This window comes from Lissotriton vulgaris, unplaced genomic scaffold, assembly GCF_964263255.1.
Source record: "Lissotriton vulgaris unplaced genomic scaffold, aLisVul1.2 SCAFFOLD_922, whole genome shotgun sequence".
Taxonomy (NCBI): domain Eukaryota; kingdom Metazoa; phylum Chordata; class Amphibia; order Caudata; family Salamandridae; genus Lissotriton; species Lissotriton vulgaris.
This window is the reverse complement of record NW_028254908.1, coordinates 711519-727552: the sequence shown is the minus strand read 5'-3', so window position 1 is coordinate 727552 and position 16034 is coordinate 711519. Positions and strand designations below refer to the sequence as shown.

Here is a 16034-nt window from a genome sequence, read left to right as displayed (position 1 = left end):
TTGATGGAACAGTTTCCTATCTTGTGGCAATGTAATAAGGTCCCAATACCTTTCATACGAGGGAGTGTGTTTTAGCTCCAAGAAAGCCTTGGCAAATGTAGGGGCAGTGTGTGACTGAAACTCCTTTTCGGATACCAGTGCCCAATATGCTTCTTTTAGCTTTTGTTTTGAAGGAAAGATGCTCTCCTGGGGGTTCTCCCAATGTTCCTCCATACATAGGGCCTTGAGTAGCGATCTAACCTTCCTGAACCATAACAGTTTACCTCCAGTATCCATATTTCGCACCTCCAGAAGTGTTAGCGCATAGTGGTTAAGTTCAGGCGTTTTCCACAGTCTCCTCCAGTAAGCAATTGGTCTGAACCTGCAAATGTCCTGTATACTATGACTCCCCAAATCCATGCGTAGGGGTACTACCGGTGTTGAGAGCGGGAGCCCTGTTATGCTACGGAGACATTTATTGTGTGCATTTTTTAAGCCCGTAGTATCGGACACCCCCCACAGTTCTGCACCATACAGCATGGATGATTTCACCTTGGTGTCATAAATTTTGAGTACTGGGGCCATTGGTTTAGTGGCTGAAGACTTGAATTCTCTTAGGAGGACACCAGCCAGCTGTGCATGCTTGGAAATTAGATAGGACATATGTGGCTTCCACTGAAGCCTGGAACCTAATGTAAGGCCCTGGTAGCTGAAGCTATCCGTCTGCTCTATGGGTTCCCCATTCATATAAACTCCACCCCTGATGTTCCTATGCTTATGCATTACCATAAATTTAGTCTTTGAAACATTGACGGATAAGCCATAGTCACTACAGAATTTCTCAAAGCAGCTAATTGCCTTTTGAAGCCCTTCCTGAGTTTTGGATATTAAAAGGGTATCATCGGCAAACATTAGCAGGGGGACCGGGATACCATTCTGTTTGGGTGCATCTGTTTGCGAATCCCTGTAGTAGTCTATGACCCGATTAATATACAGGGTAAATAGTGTAGGTGCCAGCACGCATTCTTGACGGACACCTCTTTCTGTTGGGAATCTGTCTGTCACCTGGCTCTGGTTGCCCCATCTCACCTGTGCGTAATTATTATCGTGGAGTTTGATCAAAACTGCAAGCAGTTCAGGTGGCATACCTTGTTCGTAGAGCGCTTGCCACAACCTGTCTCGAGGGACAAGATCAAACGCTGCCTTCAGGTCGACGAAGGCTGCGTAAAGTGTTCCACCCCCTAGGATCACCCATTTCCAGTATAAGGTGGAAAACCTGAATACTTGATCTACTGTACTAGTAGAGGGTCGAAAGCCAGCCTGTAATGTGGACATGACCCCCGATTCCTCTATCCAGTTCTGGATCCTAAGGAGTATCATCCTGGCCGCAACCTTTTGGATACAAGAAATTAGGCTGATCGGCCTGTAATTTGCAGGTTCTGTACGGTCCCCCTTTTTGAAAATAGGTATAATTTCAGCTCCTCGCCATGTGTCCGGTAGAGCAGTGCCTCTAGCTATGGCATTAACCAGCAATTCTATATACGGAACCCAGACTTCTTTGTTGTGTAGGAAGAGATCTGCTGGAATTTTGTCTAATCCCGGGGCTCTGCCTTTGGGTATTAAAATAAGAGCATGTTCCACATCCTTTCTTGTAAAAACTAGTGAGTTTGTAGTTTTGAAACAACTAGTAATATCCAGAGCTGGTAAAATATTCACATTAGCAAACTGTGATTTGAAGTACTTGATCCAACGTTCAGGAGGGACATGGTTTTCCGGTTGAGGTTTTTGGTTCCACCTACCCCACCTCACCAGATGCCAAAAGCCCGTCATGTCTCTATGCTTGCTCGTTTCATACAGCTCATCCCAATATTTGTTGTCCCAAGCTTGTTTTGCAGCATGTTGTGTCCATTTGTAGTGCTTCCTAGCACCCTGTATGGCCTCCCTGTCATTAGACCTCACTGCCATCGCTAGAGATTTGTATGCTGCCCGACAGGTTTTATCATACCATGACTCGGGTTTCCGTGTACCTTTACCGGAAGAGTTCTTCTTTGGATTAATAAAAAAAATTCCGAGTTTAAAAAAAAGGGTCGAGTGGACATGAACTACCCTGGTGTCGCAATCTTCATACGATAGCAAACCCTGCATTTCCACGGTAGCTTCTTTGACCAAGGCTTCCATTTCTTTGATAGAATGGGAGTTACCCAAACACTCTGCCCATCTTACCCGCCTGGTATTGTTTGTCATGACTATGTTGATCGCCAGGTCGTCTTTCGGTAGTGCTTGTCCCGCAAGGAGCAATAACTCAAGACTAAGCGGGTTATGGTCACTCTTGGTCCGTTGAATTATGGACATATCATAAACAGAGGGCCAGAATTCAAGGTTCACTAATATGTAGTCAATTCGGCTTGTACTCAGGCCGTTGTTAAATGTTGGATTACCCTGCTTGTCACCTCGCGTTCTCCCATTTACTGCTCTTAGCCCACATTCGAGACTAAGAGCATTTAACTGAAGGGCTGCTTGTGACCATCTTTTTATTGGGGGTATACTTAATGGTGGTATTTGCCAGCAAGTGTCTTCTTCTGCAGTGAGCTCAAGGTCACTATGATCCAGGGGCTCAAAGGAGCAATTAAAATCTCCGCAAATTAATAGATTTGCACCTCCCCTCCAGGTTCTAACATAATGACCCAGTGCCTCAACCACCTCTGACGATTTACCCCCTGGTTTACCTCTGGCGTATACGTTAAAGATTATTAATTCACCAAAGGAGGAGGATTTAAGCTTAACCACCAATATGTCCTCAGAGTTTGTTGTAAGTAATGATGTAGTGTATCTGTCATCTTGCTTGACCCAAGTGGTCAGGCCCCCCTTTGGTCTTCCCTTGCTGGTATGGGTTGCCGCTATCGCAAAATGAAGATACCCTGGTCTATATTGTGGTTCAACAGCCCAGGTTTCCTGCATGGTGACTATCAGGTAATTATCAATAAAGGTGGCCCAGTCCGTTGAAGCCATCTTGTTCTTAAGGCCTGCCACATTCCAGGATACTAGAAACTGACCCCCCGTATGTATCTCTGATGCATTATTGACCTTAGTGCCCCTTAGGCAAGGTTCCCCGGAAAGAACATTATGCCCCTGCTGGTACTGACCGATATCCATCGTTCCCTCTATCCCTGTTTCTCTTTCCTTGAACATGGTAATATTGGGGGTAACATTTCCTAAACCTGGTACCTTGCCAATATCAGTGCTATTAATTGGATCACACCATGTTCCTTTTACTGAAGTACTAGGATGGATATCATTAAAAATGGAATCATTAGGTTTGATTTTCACTGTCTCTCCAACTCCATTAGACTCGTTGTATGAGTCAGGGTTTCCAGGTTCATGCCAGATGTAGTGAGTTGAGTTTTCTGTTAAACTGGTTGCAGTAATCGTAATTTCTACCCTTGGGGATCTATTGCCTTCTTCCTCCTCAGCTCCATCTAGCCTTGGAATTTTTGCACCACCACTGTCTACCTCGCTATTCATTAGTCTTCAATCGCATTCGTCCAAACCACTGAATATGTCGAACCTATTCGTTAACTCCAGTGGCGTGAATGGCATAAGATTGTCCATTCTTCTGTATTCAAATGTATTGTGTCTGGGGGGTATGGTGTTCCACCCGGATGTAACAGGGGGTTGGTGCTGGTTGGTACATATGAGCAGAATTCCTTACAGACTCTATATTTGGAAAATAGTTATTAGAAAAAGCATTACTGAATAACGATTGAGGTGGAAATACTACAGATCTAGGATAGAAGTAGGTTAGTGGGCATGGCGTAATGCAGTTGTTTGCGTTACCCTGTGGCAAATTTAATATGTATTGTACAGCGTTTTTATCCCTGAAATTTACTACGACCACATCTCCCCCAATGTCCTTTGGTCTTCCACCTAGCCACGGGAGGCGTCGAACGTGGACTATTTCGCCATTGATGTTACTAGCTATTGGTCTATGTAAGGTCAACCAGTGCATTATCTTATTCTTTAGTTGAAAAAAGCCTTCCCGCTTGTTTCCAGACAACTCTGGTACCCCGGTGAGAACCACCACGTATGGTACAGCTTCCGGCGGGAGTTCAGTAGGTGGTCTCCTGCCTTGAACCCCTCTAGTATATCTTGCTTCTTCCTCCTCCAATCTTAGTAGCCCACTTGATGAATTACCCATTTCCCTTGCTAGATTATTAGCAGGAATATCAGGAATGCAGTTTAATTGTGTGATCGGTCTTGTAGTTGGCATTTTTGACTGGTTTGTATTTACATTATGAGGATGTTCGGGTACAGATATTGTTCTTGTAGATAAATGATTGGTAGCAGCCGGTACAGCTGGTTTCAAGTTGTTATGAGAGATGGTGGTGGAAGGTACTGCTACAGTTACAGCTGGTGGGGGAATATGTGCCGATGTAGAGGCTTGAGAAGGGATTAATACTGTTGTTAACCCTTTATTTTCTGATTTCCTAGTAAGATTTCCATGTCTTACCAGATCTGCCTCTATTTTCCCCAGTCTTAGCTCCATTCCCTTTAGTCTTTCGACTATAGCTAATGTATAGCTTCTCACGATTAGTTCTATGCTATCCAATACATTGCTAGTGGGGGCTGGTTGGGACCCTTCAGCCGTTAGGTCAAGTTCTGTATTAAGCTCATTAGCTGGGTGTAAAGATGGTAGTAGTAGTATTGAAGAATCTGACGCTGTTCCTACATCTTCCATAACGGCTACAGTACCCATGGCTCCGGTACTAGTAGGCTTAGACTTCTTCCCGAAATCGGAATGGCTCAACTTTGGCTTAGTTAAATCCACCCTCTTACGTCTCTTTTTAGTTGGCGGAGGGCCATAGATTTTATTTTGCAAATACCTCATGGTCTTTCCTCTTACTACCTTCCCTGGCCTGGGTGTTGGTGAAATCATGACCTTTGATACTTTAGATGTACTAGAGGAATCATGAGGTGTAATATCAACTTCGGTTTGGGTATGGCCAATAGGGGGTGCTAAGCAATCCCTGAGCAATAGGGGCACACTGGCCACAGGTGAGGTAGCATCCGTGATATCAGGACAGAGCTCGTTATCCAGGGTAACAACAGGAATTGGCTCAGACAGAGTCCTGTTCTTAATGCGTTCAATGGAACGGCGGCGGACCTCCCGCCGTTCTGCTAGAAGTAATTAATTTGAACCTTCTGAGACAGCTTTGGTGAAGTAGTTGTCCAGGGTTCCGTTCGTCAGCCCCCCAGCTTTTTCAGAAGCAACAATGCCCGAATTTGGCACGATTGTAGACATTGGGGTTCAATGACAATATTTCCTCAGGCTATGGAAATTTTAAACAACTTACTCAGACGGAGTCCCACGACCATGGGGACTGGCCCAGTCCAGTCTCCTCAGGCCTCTGAGGGCCTAAGAGGGCCCGCCCTTTGCCCGGGCTTCGCCCGGCGTCCCGCGAGGCGGTGGTGATGACATTTTTATGCGCCTCCTGGCGCTGCAGGTACCGCGGACCCCAGTAGGGCTTGTGGGTAGTGTGGTCCAGCCCCTCGCCGGTCTCCACTCGGCGGCTCCCGCTTCAGTTGGGCAAAAAGCGGTGGTGCGGCGGGAGACTGGCGGGCGGGTCCGCGATTAGCTGCGAGGCTCAGTACAGGGTTGAATGGGTTTATGGCAACAACACGGGCAGCAACACGGGCAGTCTGCAACAACACGGGCAGCAACACGGGCAATCTGAAGTTCCCACTTACAATGATGGTGACGACGTTTTTATGCGCCTCCTGGCGCTTGCAGGTACCGCGGACCCCAGTAGGGCTTGTGGGTAGTGTGGTCCAGACTCCAGCCCCTCGCCGGTCTCCACTCGGTGGCTCCCGCTTCAGTTGGGCAAAAAGCGGAGGAGCGGCGGGAGACTGGCGGGCGGGTCCGCGATTAGCTGCGAGGCTCAGTACAGGGTTGAATGGGTTTATGGCAACAACACGGGCAGCAACACGGGCAATCTGAAGTTCCCCCGTCTCACGCCGACCCACTTTGCTTTGTGAATGGGGGCAACAATGCCTTTACATTTCTAGTGCCTTTTGCATTTCTGGCTGTGCTCGTGGGCGACGCAGAGGCCTGGGTGGCATTCCAGAATCCGGGGCCATAATGGGGATATTCCGCCCTTTACCCTCCATTGGAGCCGCGCTGTTCGGCGCGGCAGATTCGTGGCCTTTGTCGGTGAATACTTTCTGCAGAAGGCGCTACTGTGCGCGGAACAGAAGCAAAACATAGAAAGACAAAACCATCTCCATCAAGCAGCCTTCATTTTACACACAGACAGGCATTGACAAAACGGCACTCCGTTTTTCACGATTGCACTTATTTTTTTTAAATAAAATATTGATATGTAGGGCATAATAACTTTAGCACAACCGTTTTCACCTTTCATGGCCATAAGCGTTAGTGTATCCACTGTGTGTAACGTTGCAGCCCGCTCAGCTCGTTCCTCCTAACCAGATGCAATCAGCAGGCTTCCGGGAAGCAGCGTTAACTTCCTTTCTCGGCGCAAAACAAGCATCTCATTTGTGAGGAGGGGAAACGTACATTATACTGATGTCAAATGCTTTGTTTCTTCCGGTGGGGGCCAGGCCTTTCACTTCCTCCAGGCCCCCACTCCCTCCACCCGTTTCTTTCAGACTTTTGTTTCTTAAACCCTTCTGTCTGGCGCTGGCCTCTTCCTGTTCGTGCTACTGAAGGTCAAATGCGGGATTGGGAGTTTTCTTTGCAAATTTGCATAAACGTGTTTTCAATTGGCTGCTGACTCCTGAAAACATGTCGTAGACCTTCGAATGCCCGTGTGTCTGTGTTACAGGTTACTGTGTGGGGTTCAGTTGGCTCACTGCTCAGGGTTCAGCCTGACCCAGGGAGTGAAATCTGGAATTGTGGATACGCGACCTTCCGAGGCCAAAATCAGTTGGTTACATTTACGACTTTTCCCTGGTTATTAGTGTCTTGTTTCCTTTTGTATCTTCTCAACATGTCTAAGCGTGTTAATGTAGCTGGAAAGTGGTATTACATTTATCTGTTTGGGGAACATATTGTTTTACTGTGTAATAGAGATATTTGTTGAGGTTGCCGTAGGGGTCTTTGTCGAGTAAACTTGACGAGCCCAAACACATCATTTTCTATTCTGGGTGTTCAAGACTGTCACGATTTAAAGCAACAGTAAAACTGCAAGACAAAGAACGCAAAGTACGTGCGACTTAAAACTCGGTAGCTCGATTTAAATTTTCTTATATTGGTGCCACACACATGTCCTGGGAGCGTTTCACGAGTGCTTCTTTTGAATTCAATTAAGAAATAGCAATTTTAAAAGACTACAGTCCATGCTGCTCGGGTGTATGTGACACATGGAGGAGGGATTTGAAGTGTGACACTTCCTTCATATTACGAGTGCCCCTTCCAGGCACAAATGCAGAAGTGGGTTTCTCAGTACATATGTATGTATCCTGCTCGTGTTCCAATCTCTGCTCCATATTTTTATTTTTTTTATTTTTATTTTTTATTAAAATATGCCAACAAGCAAGGCATGAAACATGTTATACAAAGTGCCAGTTCGATTAAGGGAGGAAAAATACATTTGAGCAGCAATCGATAGAAAGAAAGGGGATGGGGGGGACAAGGGTCAAATATAATAACAATACAGGAGAATGGTCAAAATGTATGGGTCAGGGGGAAGGTGGAGCATCAGTGTCATCAACTGCAGGCGGTATACATATGTTTCCACAATAATTATTCCAAGGTCCCCACACCCTGCACCACTTCCGGGGACGGCCCCTGGCTAGGTATACAGTCTTTTCCCTGAACATGCACCAGTCCATGTTTTCCTTCCATAAGTCCACTGTAGAAGGCCTCTGGGACCCCCACACCTGAGCAATATCTTGCTTGGCGATCATGGCTCCCAGGGAAGCCCACTGAATCTGAGCTACATTATAATCCGTAGGTTCCCAGACATTCAACAAGCGCTGTCTGGCCTCCGGCAGAAGAGCAACACCAGTCACTTCCTTCATGACCTCATGGACCTCTCTCCAAAAAGAAACAATCTCGCGACATTCCCAAATAATATGAAGAAAGGTAGCAACCTGTCCACATCCTCGCTTACATAATCCCTCCTCAGAAAAGCCCATATGGACCAAACGGGGGCCGTGACGTAAATTCTGTGGAGGATCTTAAGCTGTACCAGTCGGAGTCGAGCTGGAATCGCGACCTCCTTGGGAGAGGAGATCACAGATTGCCAGTCCTCGTCGTCCAATTCCAGGCCGTCACGGGTCCACTGATCCCGGAGATGCAACAGGAGATCAGGCCTATTATTAATTAATTTCTTGTAAACGAGGGAGATGGTGCTGTCTGGGACATAGCCATCCAACAGCCTATCCTCAAGTGGGGACGACTCCGGAATTACCTCACCCAAAGGGAAGACCGACGTTAAAGCATGGTGAACCTGGACGTAGCAAAAGTATTCTGTGTCACCCAGTTCAAAATCTGTCTTTAACACCTCAAATGATTTCACCTTGCCCTTCACCCAGAGGTCGCCCACCTTACTAATACCGATAAGGTCCCATCTATCGAACCCCTTGGTTTTCCATAACTTCCCAAACCTGTCCGAACTGAAGAGCGGGGTCGTTAAAGTTAAACGATCTTTCCACCCCAGGGAAGTATTAGCGTCTTGCCACGTACGCACCGCCGTCTTTGTAGGCCCCGACAGAGTCTTGACCACCGATTTTGAGTAGAGCGCCCTATAATAATTACCCCCGGGCAGCAGCCATCTGTCCATAGCGAAAGCAGGATTTAATACAGGACCATACATACCATGGTTGATGGCACTCAATTGGGCAGCCCAATAATAGCGTTTGATGTCAGGGAGAGCGATTCCCCCGTCATGCCAGGGGAGCATCAATTTGGCCAAAGCAATACCAGGTCTACCGTCCCATATCAACTTCCTCTGAAGGTTTTCGACAGCACGAAAGTAGCTAGTGGGGACATTATCGAGAATGTTCTGGAGAGCGTACAAAAAACGAGGCAAATACATCATTTTAAATAGGGCCGCACTGTTGTGTTCTATCTAGGACCCCGATCAATATAGCATGACCTTATGCCCCTATACGGCTATAATCAATACATATCCCTATAATGGCATAATATTCAGAACCATATTTTAGCAAGTCGCCTCTGCAGTCCATGACAGTCCATGACACAGCAGCAGTCACTTCCTTAGATTCCTAGATAGCACACCAAGTTCTTCCACATACCAAACCTCTAGAAACCTGGGAAAGCCCGCTTGCCTTGTTTTGATTTGTAATAGAACTCCTAACGAGCACTGTAAGAACGACCAGTTCTTAGTGACATCTTTATTGACGTCTTATGTCCAAAAACTTACGTCAAACTCGGCACCTTTCAGGTATAAATAATACCAACGTTGCCTTAAGCAAACACGGTGGTGGTGAATACTGGAGCAGAGCAGCTGTCCCCTTGCAGAGAGCCCAGCAGATGCGAGAAGCCCACAGACGCTGCCCCTCCTCCTTGACGCGCTGAGGAAGACGCTGTCTTTTCTCCTGCAGAGAAAATCCAGCTCTGGCGTTTCCAGCCTACCCTTGCGGGTGACTGGAATATCGAGTCCTGAGAGGAGAAACCAGACCTCCTACATTCTATTCCAGAGGTACGGTGCTGACTAAACCCTTAGAGAGAATTCTTGAAGCAAACTCTTGGCAAAACCACCTTAAACTTAACCTGCTACTTACTTACTCCCTCCCACGTATTAGGCTTAGGTCAGGTACACTGGGGTAGGCGTAGTTAGAAGCACCAGTTGAGGTTGTTAGCTAATGTATATATGAATGTATATATTTTATTCATTTTAACTATCTTATGGCTAAGAAACCATATCAATGCTTTTACAGTATTATTTCGTAATACTACTTTTACTGTAGACACTTTTTATAATAACTAGTCTTGCAATTGTGGCAATTCATTTCTCTTGCATGAGAAGAAAGACTGTTCAATAAATAACACCTTTTTATTGAAAACGCCGTCTCTCCATTCTCTGCATAAATGGGGAAAGTAACTCTGCACGAACTGACTGAGTGAAATAGCTGTCTATTGTTTCACACAACTCTAGAAATTGACTCTTATTCTGAGGAGCAAAGTTGTCATGTTAATGCGGTTGTTGGAAAACTGAATCCCTTCTTGTCTGAGCCAAAGAAGCTGATCACTTCTTATTCAGTCAAGGAAGTTTCCAGTGACCTCTGAGCTAGCTGGTACAAACCCAATTAAGTCTAACATAGTCAGTAGAGACCTAGAAGACCGCACTCCTACGTCTACACTGCTGTTTATGTTATTCCAATGCGCAGGGCCTATAGGGAAAATAGAAACTACACTACAGCACGGCCAAGCGGCGAAAGCGGAAGTTTACGCCAACCCGCGACGTCCTGTTTCAATCTAGCCAGAGGTGGGAGAAGATTCTGTTCATAACGGGCCATCGGATCCAATGAGATAAAGCTACCGAGGTACTTAAATCCCGTGAGAGTCGCCTGAATAGGGCAGGTACGTGGGAGTAGAGGGACATCACCAGAAAGAACGTATAGATAGGATTTCGACCAATTAATAATCAGACCAGAATTCCTACCAAAGGAGGCCAAGACATCGCACAGAACCCTCAAGGACTTCCGGGGCAAAGTCAGATACAGTAAAATATCATCCGCGTAGAGCGAGATGCGATCCTCGAGTTCAGGAGACCATTGAATACCCTTCATCGAGGGCTCCCATCGGACCCACGCAGCAAGGGGTTCTAGGGCTAGGGCAAACAATAATGGAGACAAGGGACAGCCCTGACGAGTGCCCCTTCCAACACTAAACTGAGTAGAAACACGACCATTCACTACAATTTGGGCAAGGGGGTTTTCGTAGAGAAGCCGCTGTGAGAAGTTGGCCTGATATATAGTGCTCACTATTCTAGTGATCACTGTGTATCATACCAAACAACCCTTATTGATGATTGGTTGTAAGTCAACCTTATAGACCAGCTATCCTAGTAGCGTGGACAAAAGCAGTCTTTAGGCTAAACTCTAGAGGGCGTGTTAAGCCAGCTGTTTTACCATCACATATACCCCTTGAACACCAAGTGAAAGGACACCACACAAGTTGTTATGAAAATAAAGTATATTTATTTATAACAAGTCTACCCTGAACTCTTTATGAGTCAGGGAGCTAAGCACAATACAAAACTCCTACGAAAATACTTCAAGTTGCACAAATTACACAAATGCCCGAGGGGCATGAAAAAACCATATACACTAAAAGTGGAATGCGAAATGCTAGCAGGTGAGTAACTCGATCCAGAGGCTTCAGGATCGCTAGGACTACACTACTGAACCCTAAGGTTAGGAGCAGGAGGCCTAGGGAGATCGGGTGCAGAGTATGCACTCTCACGCGGGATGCGGGACAAAGTCTATGGAGGCTAGTATTTCTAAAGTTACTGTTTTCGGACGAATCCGACTAGGTAGACTTAAAACGAAAAAGGATCTGGACACTTGGATAGTGAACCTGCGTTGGAGCACCGAAATACTCGGGTTACCTAGCCCAGGGGCTGCGGCTGCATAGGGTTCAAAAGACGTCGGGAATCCTCGTTGTAGTCTATGGAGCCTGAAAGAAGAAGTTGCTGGCAGGCGACCAGTGAAGATGTTCGGGGTGATCCAAGCCTGGATCGGTGATGGAGACGACCTGAAAGCAGAGGGGACTCAGTTCTTAATCACTAGCCAATGATTGTGTGGGCACCAGGTTGGCACCGGATGAAGTCACCTCGACCAGGTGAGTGGGCGACGCTGGACTCTGCAGTCACACGGACCAGGAGGCGTTGTCGGCGACCAGGCTGGAGGTGCGAGCTGTCCCACGAAGGTGTCTGCTGTCGGCGATGCTGGATCCGAGATTGGAGCAACAAGCCTTGGCAAAGGCAAGCCCACGCGGTGGAATCAAGATGGCGTCTGGAGTGGACCAGGAGGGTCCAGGGCACTTCTTGTCAGGCAAGAAGCAAAGGCCAGTCTAGGGGACCTAGACCAGAGGTGGAAGTGTCGTGGTACGTCGTCAGGAGGGCCACTAGCCAACGGGCAAGTGACCGGACAACGTGGCAAACAGCGTAGAAGCAGAAGGGCCCCACGCAGATCTCGTGGATGCTGGGGGGCTGGATTTCGGTGCTGGAGCTGCTTAGGGCCGGGGCTTCTCAAACCCCAGTGCACTCACTCGAGGGTCCCTCGGAGGTCGTGCTGGTTAAGTGTCGTGCAGGTCTTGAAGATGGCCGGTCCCTCAGGTCTCGTCGCACCCACGAATCTCAGCTGGGCTGATGAAGCAGGTAGAGGTCAGAGATGGCGGGGAATCCGGGTCTCGTCGAGCTGGGCAGTCTTGATCCGAAGGATGGACGTGCAGCAAACCGCAAGCGCTTAGATGGTGCCCGCTGGTGCAGGGTGGCTACTCCTTAGCCACAAGGGAGAGTCTTCAGAAATTGTCAAGAGTTCCTTTCGTGGAAAGTAGTTCAAGATTCAGAATTATCTAATTTGGGAAGGGGGCCCGCTCCTACCTTTATCCTAAGAAAAGGGGCTGGCACACGACTAGGTCCTGCCCATGGGTGGGACCAGGAGGGGGGTGGTTACACCCCTCTCCTTTGTCCGGTCTCTCCCCAGCTCAGGGGCTGGGGTGACCCTGGAACTGGTTTGAGCCGGCATATGCACAGTGAGTACCGGGGTGCCACTTGCAGTCACCTTCCTCTCAGCCCTGCCTACCTGGGATATACAAAACCCTGTCTGGGATGGTGCTAGCACCGCCCCTGACAGGAAACCCTTTGTCCGAGCCCTCCTCGCTGGAAGGACTCCCAGCAGCAGGAGGTCAGACTTGTGTCTGTGGTGGCAGCATCCATTTTGTGATGCTGAGGCTCGAGTTAACTTTAACCGGGGTTCACAGTTACATACATGTCGTGTCCCTCTAGAAGGGTGGAATGCTAACCCCGTCGCCAGAATTGGCGAGGGGTTAGTATTCCAATTCGTATGACACCTTACTCGACATGTTTTGATAAAGCGATACCAAAGTTGGCAAATAACCGCGAGGATTATAATGCACTTAAGAGTATATGGTACGCGTTATCATGGAACAGCTATTAGGACTTGGTTCCGCAAGCTGTGAGGTTCCGTGACGATTTGAACCCGTGTTTTCAATATTGTCGGAAATACATAATATTGGTATCAGCGAACCGCAAATGATCCATTTAGCATATCCTGGTGTTTTCGCTATGCTACGAGCAAGAGCACTCCTTTTATGAACACATTTCTGATCTACCCACGGCATCCATCTTAGATCATGGCCGCCATTTTGTGTTTCTTGCCCTCACATATGCAATAACCTCTGATCACTTCATTTCGATTAAGGACACGTAGCCTTAGCCGGAGATTCACCTCTTTCATGACACGTGCACCTTAAACCAGATCACGCTGTAGCTACATGACTCGACAAAGGCTGCCTTCTCTGCCCGAGGCCAGTCCACCTGAACTGGTTCTCGTGTCCATTGTCCCGATCATGATTAGGCGGCCGAAGCCGGTAGCCTTGCCCATTTACAACCCACAAACATCTCTTATCCCACTTTTCTATCTTCTGCACCTGGCTCTGCTCCTTTCCTTCTGGGCCTTTATTAGGGGGAGGTAACGAAATTTACGATGAGGCGGTCCGGCTCTTGAATGCAATATTGACAAGGGATTGTGATGAACTAGTGGGAACCCCTCTCCGTAGATGTTTTGTATCAGATTTTATCAACAGTTCCTGTGTACGCCAAATATTTATTGTTTGAGACACAAAGGTTTTGAGAATGTACTAACATGTGAAGAATTCGCCTGAAGGCTAAAAATCAGTATATAAGGAGCAACCCTCTTTGTACAATTTGAACAGGCTCCTAGTTACTGCCCATGCGTAGTTTCTGTGACTTCTGTGTCCCTGCAGTAATAAACCTTTGGTCTTTGACGCCACCATCGAGAAGCCCGTGTTTCTGTTCATTTGCGCACCAAGGCAGGTGGAACTCCGGGGTCTTTGGGTGTTGTTCCCTGACACCTCTGGACGGAACCAAAAAGTCCAGAACTCCAATTGGCGCCCAACGTGGGGCGACGTCATTCGGTACCGGTCCAAAAGCCTGAAGAGTTCGAGAAGCTTCGTGTGAAGATTCCTGAGGGAGGCGCCCCACTTCATCGATCCCGGCATATCGCAAAAGTGGCCCGAAGTTCTCTTCCACGAGGGTTCCCGTTCAGGACGGCTGCAGTGGGCCGTTGCCTTGACCGTCGCCCTGTCTTGGACCCGAGGTGCAGCCCTTAGTACAGCGAAACGTGACGGGTTTCTCCTTGGTGACGTCTTCAGTGCCTCAGTTAAGTATTTAGTGATAGCTAGCTGGTTACTTTGTGAGGGTTGTTAAAAATCCTTGATTGGTTCTTAGTTTGGTTTAGTTTCGTAAGATTATCACTGGTTGTTCTGGTCACGATAATCTATTTGGTTCAGTTTGGGTATCGATACATTAGTTTGGTTTTGGTAGGCCTAAGTTCTTGGTTCAAGTGCACATATTTGTTTTGTGTTTTGTTTGTTTTGTGTTCCGGACTGAAAATGGTAAGTCGGAGAAATTGTATGTTGTCGTGCTTTAGTTGCAACCGTGACTCACGATTGGAGGACTCATGTCTGGTTCCTCCGATTGGGACTCCCCTTTATGACTTATATTGTAAACATGGAGTGGGTCCTATATCCTATAATGAGGTGTGGGTCCGCTACACCAAGAAAGACGGTGTCCTTAGTTGGCCACTGCATGGTAGTTTTGAACCCGAAATTCTTGATAATTTAGAAGCGAAATTGTTTAGGAAGAAAGCCCGGCCGGCAATGTTTGATTCTTTCCGTTACTGGCGAAAAGAATCCAAACAGAGAGAAATGAAAAGGTTGAAGAAAGAACAGAAAGAACAAGAAGAGTTGACTCTAGAGCAAGCAACTAAGCAGCTGCAAGATAACGAGTGTGAGAAGGCTATAGAGGTGGCCATTAGAGAGCATAATTTAGCGATCGACAAGTGCTACCCTGCCTTGCCATCGAAAACGGCTAAGATACTAGAGGATTCGGAAAACGATCCTCTTTTGTCTTATCTGTTACGGTCACCTCCACCGTATGCACAAGGTGCTACGGCTCCACTTGTACCAAATGTTCAATTGCCGGTTGCTGGACAACCTGGTATTGCTGCCCCTCAGAATGTAGTTCCTGTACCTCCTGTGGTTAATGTGACTGTTCCTACGGCCCCTCCTCCTCCTCCTCCTGGATTGCCGGCTTCTATACCTGTATCTGTCTCGCTTACACCTACTACTTCACAAACTATTTTTCTCGATACTCCTACTGCCACGCTATCTGTTCCTACCTCTACTGTGTTTTCTACGTCTGCGAGTGTGTTAACTCCACTTTCTGTTCGTCGACGAATCACTGATTCTGTTACTAATATGCTGTCTCCTTTCTATAAAACTTTAATCAAGACTCCTACTTCTGACTCTGTTCAGAGACGGAGTCAGCATCCAAGTATTGAGGAACGGGGAATTTTAGATTCCACGGCTCTCAGATGGATTTCGAAGAGTAGGAGATATAGTACGAGAGATGTACTAGAAACATTTATGCAGTGGAAGGAACCAACGCAACGGTACGTCTTTGACGAGATGTGCTCGTTGTTACGTGAGGAAATAGAGGAAGATGATATTGAATCAAATTTAGAAGACTTGATTAAGGTTCAGAAAGAGTTTGCTGCTGGTATGATAGTAGGTGAAAATATAGAAGAAGCGATGGAACTGATCTTAAGTTTTAGGAATGATCCATCTCTTCGTTCACCGAGAGATTTAGAGAAAGGTAAGACGAAACTGAGTCGCCAATATCCAATGAGGGAGGTTCCTCCAATTTGGCGCGAAGCAGTGGCAGCTGATAATAATGCTGGTATTGCAGCTGTTCCAGCACAGTTCCAGAGAGTGTGGATACACATTCCGTGGAAGCGAG

The 16034-nt window shown here is 47.1% G+C and overlaps 1 protein-coding gene across 2 annotated transcripts in view; it reads left to right on the top strand.

Annotated features, from left to right (window-relative positions):
* The window catches only part of LOC147659376 (E3 ubiquitin-protein ligase TRIM39-like), a 200476-nt gene that overhangs the window by 59023 nt on the left and 125419 nt on the right, over positions 1 to 16034 (top strand). The gene's annotated exons all lie outside the window — the stretch shown is intronic.